At 38.5% G+C, this 16,493-nt stretch overlaps 1 long non-coding RNA gene across 2 annotated transcripts in view; it reads right to left on the bottom strand.

Annotated features, from left to right (window-relative positions):
- Positions 1-16,493, bottom strand: part of LOC129527074 (uncharacterized) — a 203,720-nt gene that overhangs the window by 148,142 nt on the left and 39,085 nt on the right. The window contains exon 2 of one of the 2 annotated variants that reach the window (XR_008671936.2): positions 11,548-11,680. This is a non-coding gene — a long non-coding RNA (uncharacterized lncRNA). Of the gene's footprint in view, positions 1-11,547; positions 11,740-16,493 lie in introns of those variants that run through there. The other variant, XR_008671937.2, reaches the window with a different exon arrangement.

Genomic DNA, 16,493 nt, shown 5'->3' with positions numbered 1-16,493 from the left:
TTCTGTGATACTTCAATGGTATGTTAATTATACTATTTTACAAACCCCGTAGAATTTTACATCAAAAAGTATAAACCTACATAAAGGTGAATTTTAAATGTCATTTAATAGGTTAGGAGATCCTATGGGGGAATGCAGTCAAAATAATATAAATGTGTAACAAATAGATGAAATAACCTCATGGAAGGAAGTGGGGGCAAAGGAGACCAAGCTAAGAAATTTAGAAAAATACAAGTTCTTAGACTAAATGTCAAAGTATTTGTACATAAATACTCTACTTTAGTTGGAAATATTCTTTCCCATCGGGGTATGAATTACCAATTCTAAAAAAAACTCTGCATGTATTTTGGACTCTGAAATTACATAAAGTAGCCCAACCGTCTCACTGTTAACATGGGAGGTTACATACAAGAAGTGGGAATGGGGAGATTGATTCATGTGGTACTGAATTAGATCATGGGTGCTAGAAACAGGAAGAATTCATGCTTAACTTTACATAGATACATATGGAGAAATGTAGACCTATAAATACATATGTCAATATGAGTTACACACACACATACTTTGTCAGATGACAAACCATAGAACTAGTAAGTCCCTAGTAGAAATGAGAACACTACTCCCCAGAGTTTTGTTTCTAATGCCACTCACCAAAAAAGGAACTAGGAATTTTTGGAGAAATGCTTAATGGTAGGGTTGGGCAGGGAATCAATACTATTAAGTTTAAACACCTTGTAGTGCCAGAAAGTAAGAAAAAGTTAAACACCACAACCAACCACCCAACTACACAAACAAAATCAAACAGCAATGATGTGGGTATTTCAAAGTGGTAAAGTAGCAGCTGACTGAAAGACCTTCTAATGACCAACACTAGAGCAATTTGAGTAACACAATAAACTAGTATAATTACAGTGGAAATAAATATTTATTATTTGCATAATATTCCATATGTTCTAATTAAATTAATATAAAATAAATGCTGGAGAATAGGTAAATTGCCTATAGTAATGAAATACAAATTATATTTGTAGATGTCCTATCCCCAAGGAGGTAGGGCACAATTCTCCACTTGTGAAGTATGTGCTATGCATAGTAACAGTTTTCCAAAAAGTATGGCATGGAAAAGGGGAAGAAAGATTAATTTTAGAGTTGAGAAACTGACCTAAACTCCCTAATGTAGGTGATCAAATTAGTATCAATAGTTGATACAGCATTCTGATATAATGTCATGAGTATCACACTTACCCCTATGGTCTTACTGTCCAAAACCCAGAACTCCTGTCTGACTGTAAGAAAAAAAAAAAATCACGGAAATCCCAAATGGAGGATGTCAATGTCATCAAAAACAAGGAAATTCAGAGAAACTGACAGAGACAAAGAAAGACTAAGGAGACATGATATCAAAATGTGATATGCTATCCTGGAAGAGTTCCTGGAACAGAAAATGGGCATTAAGTGAAAAAAGGAAAAAATAAATCTGGTTAATATGTGGATATGTGTATATCAGTGAATGAGAATGCATATTAGTGTGTTAATTGTGACAGATGCCCCCCACTAATGTAAGAGGTTAATAATAATGGAAACTCTGTGTTGGCTATATATTAACTCTCTTTATTGACTATGCAACTGTTCTGTAAATCCAAAGCTAATGCAAAACAGAAGAGTTTTTTCCTCTCTTTCTAAATACTCTCTGCCAAGCTTGATAAACAGAGTATTATCAATATTGTTAATGCCCTAAATGTTCATCTCCCCAATTCCACAGTCTTTCTTACACCCATGAAGGTTACTATTATTTTCCATTTTCTTTTTATCATTCCCACTTTTTTCTATATTATTTTTATGGCTAAGTTTGTTTTTCTAAATAATATATTGTTCAGTTTGTATTGTCTTCCAATTTAAATAAATAAAGCTGCTCCAATTGATCTGTAGTTCTATTCAAATAATGAGAAACCATCAGATGAATCCACATTGTGATGCATCCTACAAAATATTTGACCAGTTCTTTTCTGAAAAATAACTGAATACTGGGAAACTGCTGCACCTCAGAAAGGACCTGATATCGCAGGTACCCTAAGACGGTACCCAATGATCACCACCTGTTGGTTTACACGACCTTGTATTGTAATCATCTCCCTGTGAGGTTGGGCACAAGATAAGATGTGATTTGCTTTGATACAATAGAATAATACAAGGAGATGGGATATCATATGTGTGATTATGTTACATAAAAGTGTGATTTTTTTTTCTTGCTAGCAAGCTCTCTTCCTTGATGGCTTTGATGGCTCATTCTGCCATAAGGCAGAAGCCAACATGGGAAGGAACTGAATGCAGCCTCTGGTCAACAGCCAGCAAGGAACTGAGGCTCTGGACCAACAGCCTGCCCTAGAGTTTGCAATTTACACTTCCAAATAATCCAAGCCCCCTCTCAAATAACAGCCTATCACTTGACAGGAAGTGTGAACACCTTATAATAATAGAATAATCCTAATTCTTTTCTCTTATCCCTTGTATCATTGCAGTCATTCATTTCACTTACATAGAATATACGTGTGTGTATATATATATTAATTTATGTATGACACATACTTAAGCATACTTAATTAAATACATTGGTACTACTACTATTTTTAACAGACTGTTATTTGTTAGATCAATTAAGAATATGAAAAATAAAAGTTTTTATTGCCTAGTTTAACCACTAAACAAAGTTTTAAAAATGTATGGCTGAAATGCTAAGAAAGGAGAGAAGATGAATTCATATAAAATGTTCATCTAGGCTAGGCGTGGTGGCTCACGCCTGTAATCCCAGCACTTTGGGAGGCCAAGGCGGGTGGATCACGAGGTCAGGAGTTCAAGACCAGCCTGACCAATATGGTGAAACCCCGTCTCTACTTAAAAATACAAAAATTAGCCAGGCGTGGTGGCATGCGCCTGTAGTACCAGCTACTCAGGAGGTTGAGGCAGGAGAATTGCTTGAACCCAGGAGGCGGAGGTTGCAGTGAGCCAAGATCTTGCCACTGCACTCCAGCCTGGGAGACAGAGCGAGACTCCGTCTCAAAAACAAACAAACAAACAAACAAACAAAAAAGCTAATCCAAACAACACAAGGTAGAAAATGAGTGAAATACAAAAAATAGGAACAAAAGCAAATAAACAACTGGAAGATAGTGACAAGTTTCATAGATTTTTAATCAGCTATATCAATGATTTGAATGTCAATGTTCCAAATGCAGTAGATAAAAGACTGAGTGAATCAAAAAGACCCAAGTATATGTTGTCTATATGAAACTCGCTTTAAATATGAAGACCTATATGACCTAAAAGTGAGTGGGTATAACAAATATAACATGATTACAAAAATCAAAGGAAGCAGGTGTACCTATATTAGTTTCCAAAGTCAAACATATGTGGATAATTTCATTCATTTACTAAGATAGCAAATCATTTAAGTACAAATAATCCACCAGTAAAAAACTTTTACAGTTAACAATTAGTACAAATATAATTTAAAAGGGGACATGTGATGAAAGAATAAATTTATGTAAGATGTTACAATCTGAGAGACACAGAAACATCACCAGGACATGCAGTCACAGGCGTGTGAACATGTGTATGTCCAAGGAGAAACATCTCTCCTGGATCATTACCCAGTGCCTCCACGGTCTGCCCTTCCAGCTCCTGCCTCCTCACATATTTCTCATCTCAGCTGTCCTTTCAATCCACTGTCCTCTTCTCATGGGCTAGCCTGTGCCACAGACACAGTTTCCTCTTCCCTTTCCCTCCCGTTTGCTGAACTCACTATCCTTACTCTCCAGAATCTCCTCCAACGCTCCTCCTCCTGGAGGCCTCCCTTGCCCATCCCATCCCAGGCCTGAAACTTGTCCTCTGGGCTCCCAAGGGCAGTTCCTCCACCTACAGTTTAGTTTCTGTTAAGTTTTCTCAGTGCCCACTGAACTGAAATATCACAGAAGAGGGAAACTTTGTCTATGTTGTTCCCCTATGAGCCCCACACATGTTAACAGAGCAACACAAAGATTCTGCTTTATATTGAATTCTACAAAGAAATTTACAAATCTAACTCCTCACCTATATTCTTGTCTTCTTCCCAATAAATTTCAAGTCTCTTTCTATCTGAAAATGATTTGAACTTGAAGATAAAGCTGGTTTTTGTTGTTGTTGTTGTTGTCCCTTCTGTTCTCAGGACAGAATCTGAATCCTAATTCCCCCTTAGCCTCTTCTCCAGCCTCCCCAACCTCAATACACTGCAGAGCTCCTCTCACTGACCTGCCTGCTTCTACCTCATCTACTTGCTCCTCTTCTGTCCTAACCACAGTTCTGCCCTCTGAGACTGAGAAAAATATTGTTCACCTCTATCAGCTCTGTTAATATGGCTCCTTTGATAAATATTTCCAAATCTTTATTGGCGACTACATCTCACCATTTTTTTTTTTTTTTTTTGAGACGGAGTTTCACTCTTGTTGCCCAGGCTAGAGTGCAATGGCGCGATATCAGCTCACCACAACCTCTGCCTCCCAGGTTCAAGCGATTCTCCTACCTCAGCCTCCCGAGTAGCTGGGATTACAGGCATGCACCACCATGCCTGGCTAATTTTGTATTTTTATTAGACGCGGTTTCTCCATGTTGGCCAGGCTGGTCTTGAACTCCCGACCTCAGATGATCCGCCCACCGCGGCCTCCCAAAGTGCTGAGATTACAGGCGTGAGCCACTGTGCCAGGCCACATTTCACCAATTCTTAACTTTTCTTTAATGTTACAAATGCCAGTTCCTGTCTGCCTTCCTCACTGTGCTGGACTCACATTTGTCCTCACTCACCTTCACATGGCCAAGTAGAACCACTTAACTGGGGAAGAATCATGTCTGAGTAATTCCAGAAAAAATGAAACAAGATGTGGAACAACTGATAGAGATTAGACATGGCTTGCCACATGTAAAAACAAACAAACAAAAAAACTGGATGAATTACATGTGAAAATGGATTCCAGACACTACACATCCATCAGTGAAGGATGGCGATAAGTGAGAAATTTGAAAAATGGTCTGAGACCTACTATTGAGTAAGGATACTGCTTTAGGAGTTCCCAGGCTGTGCTGTAGCATAACCTGTGGAAGGCACACTGAGTTGACAAGAGGGAACATAGAGTCCGGAGAATACAGTGGCTGAATTTTGTCAAGCCATTTTCCACATCTAATGGTAAAGATGTGAGACAGCATAGATGCCAACATCCATACTGACAGGGCTGTGGTGTCATCATTGCTCCACTAAAACATGGTGAACAGAACTACAGGACTAGCGAATAAATAAAAGGCAAAGGCACACCAAGTAATTTGAATGAACTTGGCCTCCACCTTTTCATCTTATTCCTGAACGGAAAACAACAGGTCGTTCATGACAGTGATCTTGCACCAAGCTTGAGGATGAAGGGATGGCCTTAGAAATGACGTAAATGATGTATTTAAGTAGACGAACCACCCCATGTGAACACTAACCCGCCTTTTCTTTTTTTTTTTTTGAGACGGAGTCTCGCTCTGCCCCAGGCTGGAGTGCAATGGTGCGATCTCAGCTCACTGCAAGCTCCGCCTCCCGGGTTCACGCCATTCTCCTGCCTCAGCCTCCTGAGCAGCTGGGACTACAGGCACCCACAACCACGCCCGGCTAATTTTGTTTTTGTATTTTTAGTAGAGACGGGGTTTCAACGTGTTAGCCAGGATAGTCTCAATCTCCTGACCTTGTGATCTGCCTGCCTCGGCCTCGCAAAGTGCTAGGTGGCATGAGCCACTGCACCCGGCCCACTAACCTGCCTTTTCTATGTTATCCTGTTAGTTGTGGCTGATAAACTCATTACATTATGAAATAACTAAAGTAGAGGCAAGGTGTGGTGGCTCTCGTCTGTAATCTCAGGACTTTTGGGGGTGTGCCATTTGCATCCAGGGGTTCAAGACCAGTGTGGGAAACAAGGTAAGACCCCATTTCTACAAAACATCAAAAATTAGTTAGGTGTCATGGTATGCTTCTGTAGTCCCATATGTTCAGGAGCCTGATGCAGCAGGACTGCTTGAATACTGGGAGGTCGAGGCTGCAGTGAGCTATGATCATGCTACTGAAGTCACCCTGGGTGACAGAATGAGACCTTGTATCAAAAAAAAAAAAAAAAAAGACAGTAAAGCTTTCTTTTTAAAAGAGCAGAACAAAATTATCACCAAAAGAAGAAGAAACCAATGAAACTTTTTCTATTTGTTTCCCTAGAAATTCTCATTGTTTTTAAATTTGAGAAATATTTTTCCTTTCTTCTTCACTACATAAACACCACTTTCTATCTGGCTTGCATGAAATATCAGGCTGTTCTTTATAGTCAGTGAAATTAAGTCAAATGATGACACACTGTAATAAAATAGATGGGTACTTTTTCTTCTTTTTACCAAAATTGGTCACTGAAATTATCTGTGTACACTATTGGAGCTCAAAGACTGACTGCTGTCATACCTGAGAAAACAAATGTCCATCTACCAATTTAGAACAAAAGCACCCATAAAACATGGGTAAAAGTACCCATAAAATAGCATTCTTCTTGCTCTGATGGTGCTCACATCTAGTATATCTTTATCAAATGATCTTAATCCTCCCACATATATATAAACTGAGCTTTTCAAAAAGAGTTCAACTATTTTCAGTTTCTATACATGTGGATCTTTGTCTGATGTAATTCTTGATTTCGTGAGATGAAACATAGGCAAAATACATTAAAGTTTTTCTCCTAAAATTTCTCTCATTGAGGCAAAACTTATCTGAATCACTTTTAAACCCATCTTGCCAATAACTAAGCCCATATCATCTGTACTAATCAAAAGCACTGGTGATGCTGCATTTCTGATGGGATTCCTATGCTACTCTCTGTGAGATTATCTTTCCAACCTCCTGACACCCCTTCTGCAAGTTTTGATGATGATATTACCTGAAGATATCAATGGGAGGTTTTTAGACCAAGTTCATGTCAGTGTCCATGAGGACAATCTCATTATGACTGTCTTCCGGCCAACAGTGTTTCAACACTATCAGATTCAAGATGCCTTTCTGTGAAGAGATGTGACTGGGTGCACCACAGCATGAATGAAATACATTAGTTTTCCCTGAGACTGCCCGCTTCTCAGTGTTAAATCATCATGGTTGTGTTCCTGTCTGTTTTAAGTGCAAAGAACTTTTTAAAAACTATCATTCGGCCAGGCGCGGTGGCTCATGCCTGTAATCCCAGCACTTTGGGAGGCTGAGGCGGGCGGATCACAAGGTCAGGACATCGAGACCATCCTGGCTAACATAGTGAAACCCTGTCTCTACTAAAAATACAAAAAAATTAGCCGGGCGTGGCGGGCACCTGTAGTCCCAGCTACTAGGGAGGCAGAGGCAGGGGAATGACATGAACCCGGGAGGCAGAGCTTGCAGTGAGCTGAGATCGCACCACTGCACTCCAGCCTGGGTGAAAGAGCGAGACTCTGTCTCAAAGAAAAAAAATAAAAAAAACAAAAACTATCATTCAAAAAATCAATTAAGGAGGAAGAAACAATTGTAAAGAGCTACTAGAAGCTTTCCTTGAAGTGTTAGCTTTTTAAAGACTTATTGAGTACACATGGCACAAAGATGGGAACAATAGACACCAGGGCCTACCTGACAGCAAGGGTGGGAGGAGGGTGATGGTCAAAAAACTAAACTACCTATCGAGTATTAAGCTGACTACTTTAGTGATGAAACCACTTGTACACTAGACCCTAGTGACATGCAATTTATTCAGGTAACAAACCTACACGTGTATTCCTGAAACTAAAATAAAAGTTGAAGAAAAGAAAAAATACTTAGAAAAAGCTTTAAATTGATAATTCCTGCCTTTATTTTAGGAATACGAGTAACAGTCTTTGTAAGCTTCATTCTAAACTCAATTCTCCAACCTATAATATTTGTGTGTGTCTCTATATCCTCATTTCCATTTATGTTTTTAATCATGAGGCTGATGAACCTGCAAGTCACCTCATGATGACCCACTGCAGATGTGGATGCTTCGTGGTCCTTGTTAAACCTTTTGATATGTCCCCTGGCTACTTTGTTCAACTCTACTTTGAGGTACTTGGATATTGGAATTGGTTTTCCCATTTCCTCGTGAATGTATCGAGTAAAGAAGAAACTCACATAGTTCATGATTCAGAATTATGACTAAAATTTTACCCAGAGTTTTAGGCTCCAGGAAGACTGAATTAAGTGAACATCAAGTTATGATCTCAAAGATAGGAGCCATTCATTCATTGAACTCTAACTTCTAATCAGGGTAGGGTGTGCAGAGTGTTGGGCATTTGCCTCACGATGTGGTGTAAGAGTTTGGCCTGTGTGCAATGATGTCTTTTGAAAACTGCTGTGGCCAGGCCCATCTGTGTGAAATCTGGTGGTTTAGTATACTGTGGCAAATCATATCTTCCATGCTGTCGGAAGTTTTGTTTGGGGACTTGGTGCACCACATTGTATCATGTAACATAATGTCAGTACACTTTTGCATCTATTTGCTTTTTTCTGTTAAGTCTGAGCTCTCACACCTGATTGATTTTGATTTTCCAGTTTGAGGGACCACTCCTTGTCCAGATCTCTTGTGTCTCATTTATGGCCTTCCACTCTGGTCTTTTTGTTGTTGATCCATACTTCAGTAAGGTAGAGTGTTGACAGTATATACATCATGACAGATTATTATTATTATTAATATTTATTTTTTTATTTTTTGAGACAGAGTCTTGCTCTGTCGCCCAGGCTGGAGTGCAATGGCACTATCTCAGCTCACTGCAGCTGCCACCTCCTGGGTTCAAGTGATTCTCCTGCCTCAGGATTACAGGCAGGTGCCACCACACCCGGCTAATTTTGTATTTTTAGTAGCAATGAGGTTTCTCCACGTTGGTCAGGCTGGCCTTAAACTCCCAACCTCAGGTGATCTGCCTGTCTGGGCCTCCCAACGTGCTGGGATTACAAGCATGAGCCACTGTGCCAGCCAGATTTTAAAATATGCATTGAAGCGAAGAGTAAAAGGAGATTTCACAAGTCATTAAAGTATTAATATACATCCACTTAAAATAAATAATCCTCCATGTGTTAAGATGTGAAGTATTAATGAGGCCTTTTATATCTCAAAGAGTAAAGTATATGAGATTGGAGAAGTTAAGGATTTTCACAAATACAAATACTCAAATAACAGCGCCTAAATAACAGCTCTTATTATCTTCATCTCAGACATGAGAAATGTGATTCAGGTCAGCTGTATCTCTCACTCCAGACTCTAAGCTGTGAACTACTTTTCTCACTGACGCTATTGATTTGATGTGGAGAATATAACCCATGATTATAGACTTTGAAAGGAATTATGCTAATCTTATGGATCTCTATGGAGTGCAGTACGCATTCACACGGCTTTGTAGGCTTTTTAGGTATGTTTCGTGGACATTACCCTTGTGCTGCCAATCGGGTTGCTGTGGTCTGTGAATTGGGAGCTGTTGGTGGCAGGTCAGTGGACAGTCCTCTCTGCAGTGGGATTCTTTCTTTAGCCAGCACATATGCACAATCCTCATTCAGCCTATTTCCATCTCTTGGATCACGGCATGGAGGGTTGAGCATATGTTGTATATGGCTTGTTCTTTCGCTTTTTCTATCTCGTTTTCTCCACTTACATACAACACATCTGTATTAGTCTCTTTTCACACTGCTATAAAGACATACCTGAAACTGGGTAATTCATTTTAAAAAAAAAGAGGTTTAACTGACTCATAGTTCCACATAGCTGGGGAGGCCTCCAGAAACTTACAATCAAAGCGGAAGGGGAAGCAGGTACATCTTACATGGTGGCAGGCAAGTGAGGCAGGGAGGGGGAGGGAGAGAGGGAGAAAGAGAGAGAGAGAGTGCACAAGCAAGAAAGCGAGAGAGACAGAGAGAGAGAGAGAGAGTGCACAAGCAAGTGTGTGTCAGTGAAGGAAAAACTGCTGGTTATAAAACCATCAAATCTCTCGAGAATTCACTATCATGAGAACAGCATGGGGGAATCACCCACATAATCCAATCATTTCCCACCAGGTCTCTCCCTAAACACCTGAGGATTGCAATTCAAGATGAGATTTGGGTAGGGACACAAAGCCTGATCATACCAACATCTGACTTCACCTGCCAAAAACTTTGTGTACGGAGATTCATATGTAGGTCTTTGTAAGCAGGGACTGGCCTAAAGTAGCATATTTATAAACTTATTTTTTGTAGCCAGCTCACCTGCGACCATGATATCTACTTTGTGGCTTTTGGGTTTGGCAAGGGACAATACAATTCTATGATATCAATGTCAATAGGCTACAGGGTTCCAAATAATTCATGATTCAGTCTGTAAAGTGAAAATAACAATTTTCACAGAGTTTTCTCAAAGACTTGAAGGAATATCTGTCTTTTGAGCAAGTAAACAAAAAATACTTGTACATAGAAAAAACACTCTCCTAAATTCAGAAATACAGTTTATATCTCCTATCACTGACATTTTTTTTTTTTTTTCCCCGAGACGGAGTCTCGCTCTGTCGCCCAGGCTGGAGTGCAGTGGTGCGATCTTGGCTCACTGCAAGCTCCGCCTCCCAGGTTCACATCATTCTCCTGCCTCAGCCTCCTGAGTAGCTGGGACTACAGGCGCCCGCCACCATGCCTGGCTAATTTTTTGTATTTTTAATAGAGACGAGGTTTCACTGTGTTAGCCAGGATGGCCTCAATCTCCTGACCTCATGATCTGCCCACCTCGGCCTCCCAAAGTGCTGGGATTATGGGTGTGAGCCACCACACTCAGCCACTGACATTTCTTAATACTGGATTTTAATATCCTGCAGTCATGTCTTTCAATAAGTTTTTAGTGGATCCTGCAGATTCACTTCAAAATAGAGTCTGAAAGTAGGCTTTCTGGAATATATATGTGAGGCACAAGCACCTATCTTTGAAGATGTGGTTACTGACACTCAAATTGGTGAGTGGGGAGTAGGCAGTCTGATGGCAACGAAGAAAGATGACTAGAGTCCCTGGAGCTCGAAGTTGTCTTCCTGAAGCAACCTGTGTTCAGAATGATGGGATGCGCTTCCCTCCCTACACATTCATTCATTTCCTGTGCATGAGGTTATTGTTTCTGATTTGTTTTCTTTGTGCCAAAATAATATCTACACATTTTACTATTTGAAACAATTTTAGATATACAGAAATATTCATAGATAGTACAGAGAGTTTTATACATCTTTCAGATATCCGGAATGATAACATCTAATGCAACCATAGTATATATAGGAAAACAAAGAAGTTGTACGTGGTACTAAAATTTTAACTGAAGTACAGGCTTCTATATTTTACTAGGCTTTGCAGTAATGTCATTCTTTGGTTCTAGGATCTAATCCAGGATGCCACATTACATTTACTATCTGGTGTACTACTTATTAGTTTCTGCATAACAAATTACCACATAATTAGTGCCTCAAAACCACACACATATTACTCACAGTTTCTCTGGGCCAGGAATCCAGATTAGATGATGGCCAGGGCTGGGCTCTCAACTGAAGGCTCACTTGGAAAAGGATCCCCTTCCAAGTTCATGTGTTTGTTGTTAGGATTCACTGGTGCATATGTCTAAACCTTTTAAAAAATTAATACCAATCTATTACCAATAGTTCAAAAAAATTAAAAATGACCAAATAAAGTGGAGAAGACAGCACTTTGCAATGCATTTTATGAGACAGTTTACCCTGATCTCAAACAGAAATGTAACAAAGATATTTCAAGAGAATATTATAAATGGATATTATGAATATAGATGTTAAATATGAGCAAAACAAATCAGTAACATGTAAAAAGAATTATACAGTATGACCAAGGATGTTTATACATCAGTAATGCAAATTTGGTTCAACATACAAAATAAATTAGTATTCATGCACTATATTAGTAAAATAAAGGATAAAATTCACATGATTATCTCAAAAATGAAGACTAAACACTTGCTCCATGCAAAATCAACTGATGATAAAAACATGTAGCAAATTAGGCATAGAAGGGAACTTTCTTCACCTTAAAGACAATCATGAATAACTCACATAACATCATAATTTACTTGAAAGTTGTCCACTCTTGCCACTTCTATTTTTAACATTTTACTGGAAGGTATAGTAAGGAGAAATAGGCTAGAAAAATAAATACGAATAATCTGATTTGGAAAGAAAGTCAACGATGCAAATGACATGGTCTTGAGAATGGAAAATTCTAGGAATTTTAATGAAATATAATTAGAAATAAAAAATGAGTTCATCAAGGTTGCAGTAAACAAGGTCAAAATAGAGAAATAAATTTCATTTATACACACTAGCAACTGTTAGATATGTACATTGAAAACTATAAAACTTATTCAACAAAAACAATTACATCCTAAATAAATGAAAAGGCCTTTTTTATTCACTGATTGAACGGCTTAATATTGCTAAGATAGCACTATTTTCCAAATGGATCTACAGATTTAATGCAGTCCCCATCAAAATTCCAGATGAAATTTTGCTTAAATTTGAATGTTGATTATAAAACTGATATGTAAATGGAATAGATCCAGAATAAAGAAATTAATCTTGGCAAAGAACAATAAAGTCTGCATACTAAATGCACACTTCCTGATTACAAAATGACTACAAGGCAATAGTAATAAAGTTTTGTGTTACTGGCTGGGTGCAGTGGCTTGTGCCTGTAATCACAGCTACTCAGGAGGCTGAGGCAGGAGGATTGCTTGAGGCCAAGAGTTTGAGATCAGCCTGTGCAACACAGCGAGATCTTTTTCTACAAAAAAGTTTTTGGCCAGGTGCAGTGGCTCATGCCTGTAATCCCAACACTTTGGGAGGCCGAGGAGGGCAGATCACCTGAGATCAGCAGTTCGAGACCAGCCTGGCCAACATGGTGAAACCCCATCTCTACTAAAAATGCAAAATTAGCCAGGTGTGGTGGTGCATGCCTATAATCCCAGCTACTTGGGAGGCTGAGGCACGAGAATCACTTGAACCCAGGAGGCGGAGGTTGCAGTGAGCCGAGATCATGCCACTGCACTCCAGCCTGGGTGACAGAGCAAGAATCTGTCTCAAAAAAAAAATAAAAGTTTTAAAAAACTTAGCCAGGCTTGGTGGCGCACATGAGTAGTTCTTCATACTCAGGAGGCCAAGGTGGGAGGATCTCTTGAGCCCAGGAATTGGAGGCTGCAGTGAGGCATGATCATGCCACTGTACTGTGGCCTGGATGAGACAGCAAGACCCTGTCTCAAAACAAAAAGAAAAAAGTAAAAGAAAAAAAAAAGATTTGTGGAACTAGTATAAAGATAGACATACATACATCAATACAATAAAATTGAGTGTCCAAAAATGAACACTTACCTGCAAGATCAACTGATTTTCAAGTTTGCCAAGTCAATTCAATAAGAAAAATAAATAAATATTTTTTAACAAATGTTGCTGGGACAAGTGGATATCTACATGCAAGTTGAACTCCTCTCTCACACCATATACACGACTGACTCGAATTAATCATGTATCTAAATATAAGTGCTAGATAGGCCAAAACCATAGAAGATAACATAGAAATACATTTCAATGACATTAGATTATTAAACAATGTTTTCAAAGATGTGACAGATAATGCATAAGTAACAAAATAAAAAAGAGATATATTGGTCTTCATCAGAATTAAAATATTCTGTGATTCAAAGTGCATCATCAAAAAGTAAAAAGACAAACCAAAGAAGGGAGAAAATTTTTGCTAGCCACATAAGGATCTAATATTCAGTATATATAAAACATGTTTTAACTCAATAATAAAAAGGCAAATATCTAAGTAAAATGGCCAATTACTTAAATGTACATTTCTCCAAAAATGCTATAATTATAACCAAGAAAGACATGAAGGTTTGCTCAACTCCTTTGTTATTAGGGTAATGAATATTTAAACAATGATGGAGTTACCTTTCACCAATCTAAAATGTGTATTGTTAAGTGAAAAAAGCAAGTGAAAAAGGCAAAATACTGTATAATTCCATTTACAGAACACTCTGGAAAAGACAAATGTACAAAGGTAGTAAAAAGATTGGTGGTTACAAGAGGCTTGGGAGAGAGGAAACGTGAATATGAATTACAGCGGTTTTCTTTTCTTTTCTTTTCTTTTTTTTTTTTTTGAGACGGAGTCTTGCTCTGTCGCCCAGGCTGGATGGAGTGCAGTGGTGCAATCTCGGCTCACTGCAAGCTCTGTCTCCCAGGTTCACGCCATTCTCCTGCCTCAGCCTCCTGAGTAGCTGGGACTACAGGCACCCGCCACCACACCGGCTAATTTTTTGTATTTTTTGTAGTAGAGAAGGGGTTTCACTGTGTTAGCCAGGATGGTCTCGATCTCCTGACCTCGTGATCCGTCTGCCTCGGCCTCCCAAAATGCTGGGATTACAGGCGTGAGCCACCGTGCCCGGCCGAATTACAGGGGTTTTCTATGGGGCAGTGTAATTATTCTGTGTGATGTTATAGTGATGGATACATAATAGTGTTTTTGAAATCCTATAGAATTTTACAACAAAAAGAAATAATCTAAAAGCATGCAAATTTAAAGCATTATTTAGTAGGTTGGGGGACCCCAAAAAGAAATACACAAAATAATGTAACAGTATTACAAATGTATGAGTTATTTCACTGAAGGGAATGGGAGGAAGGGGGAATGACCTGAGTAACTTTAAAAATGAGGGAAGAGTCTAAGTCTAAAAACCAAAGTTGGTGAAAGTCATTTCTCATGGACATATGGATTACCAATTCTGGAAACACTGTGCATGTCTTTTCAGAATGTAAAACTGTTTACAGAGCCAATTGTCTCACTGTTAGAATGGTAGGCTACATACAAATAAGTGGGAATAGGTAAACTGATTCATCTGCTAATAATTTAGATTACGTGGTAATGGAGCATTAGTAGGAATTCATGTTTAATTTAATATAGATGCATATGGACATATATTGCTATATTTAGAAATATGTGTATATTTATGTGTCAGTATATAGAGACATATTTATTTTCTCGGTCAGCTGGCAAGGCTTTGAATCAACAGATTCCCCAGTAGCAATGAGTGGACCTGGTGCCCAGATCTTTGTTTCAAATTCTATTTTCCAATAAAAGGAACTAGGGCTTCCTGAAGACATGATGGATACTAGGCTTCGGCAAGGAATCAAAACACAAGGAACCTGGAACACCATGCAGTGCCAGAAAAGAATATGCTAATCAACAATAAAACCAAATAACCAATCACACAACATCAAATTGTAATTACCAGAGTATTTCAAAATGATAGAGGATCAACTAAAAGACCTTTGAATGACCAACAGTAAAACAATTTGAGCAATGAAATAAATGAAGGAGTCCAAGCATGGTGGCTTGCGCCTGTAATCCCAGCACTTTGAGAGGCTACGGTGGGTAGATCACGAGGTCAAGAGATCGAGACCATCCTGGCCAACATGGTGAAACCCTCTACTAAAAATACAAAAATTAGCCAGGCGTGGTGGCACGTGCCTGTAATCCAAGCTACTAGGGAGGCTGAGACAGAAGAATTGCTTGAACCCAGGTGGCAGAGTACGTTGTAGTGAGCCGAGATCGTGTCAATGCACTCCAGCCTGGCAACAGAGCAAGACTCCATCTCAAAAATATATAAATAAATAAATAAAGTGTAAAATAAATACATTTGCATACTTATAGAAATAAGTGATTTAATAAGTATAAATGGAAGAAAATATACACACAAATGGTGAAAAACTAAAAATAATTTTTGTAGATATTCTGCCTGTTGGGAGATGGAGAATGACTCCTCATTTCTTATGTGATTAGTAACTTTTTTGATACATACAACATGGAAAATGAGGAAAGGTAATTTATAGTGGAGAAATTTTATATCAACTATCTCATCCAGGTGATCAAATGAACATCAACAGTGATAAAGTGTGATTTTAGTATATACCCTTGATATCATGTAATGAGAATGGCATTTTTTTTTCTCTGTGGTCTTCTACACCAAAATCCACAATCCACCGAAATCTTGTGAAAAACATCAAGTAATCCCAAATCAAGAATGCTCATGTCATCAAAAATGAAAAAACTCCTAGAAACTGCCACAGTCAAAAAAGCCTACATGATATCTAATTGTGATGTGGTATACTAGATGGGATCTTGAAATAGAAACTGGACACTAAGTGCAACAATGAAATATGAATAAAGCATGGGAAGTAGTTAGTGATAATGTATAATATTGGCTGGTTCATTGTGATAAATGTCCTACGCTAATATAAGGGGTTAATAATATAGGAAATTCTGTGTGGGGAATACAAGAACTTTTATACTATATTTGCAACTGCTTTGTACATATAAAACTAATCTTAATTTTTAAAACTTTATTTCATTT

The sequence above is a fragment of the Gorilla gorilla genome, chromosome 16, assembly GCF_029281585.2.
Source record: "Gorilla gorilla gorilla isolate KB3781 chromosome 16, NHGRI_mGorGor1-v2.1_pri, whole genome shotgun sequence".
NCBI classification, from domain to species: Eukaryota; Metazoa; Chordata; class Mammalia; order Primates; family Hominidae; genus Gorilla; species Gorilla gorilla.
Note: the sequence above shows the minus strand (reverse complement) of the source record. Positions and strands in the feature narration are given on the sequence as shown.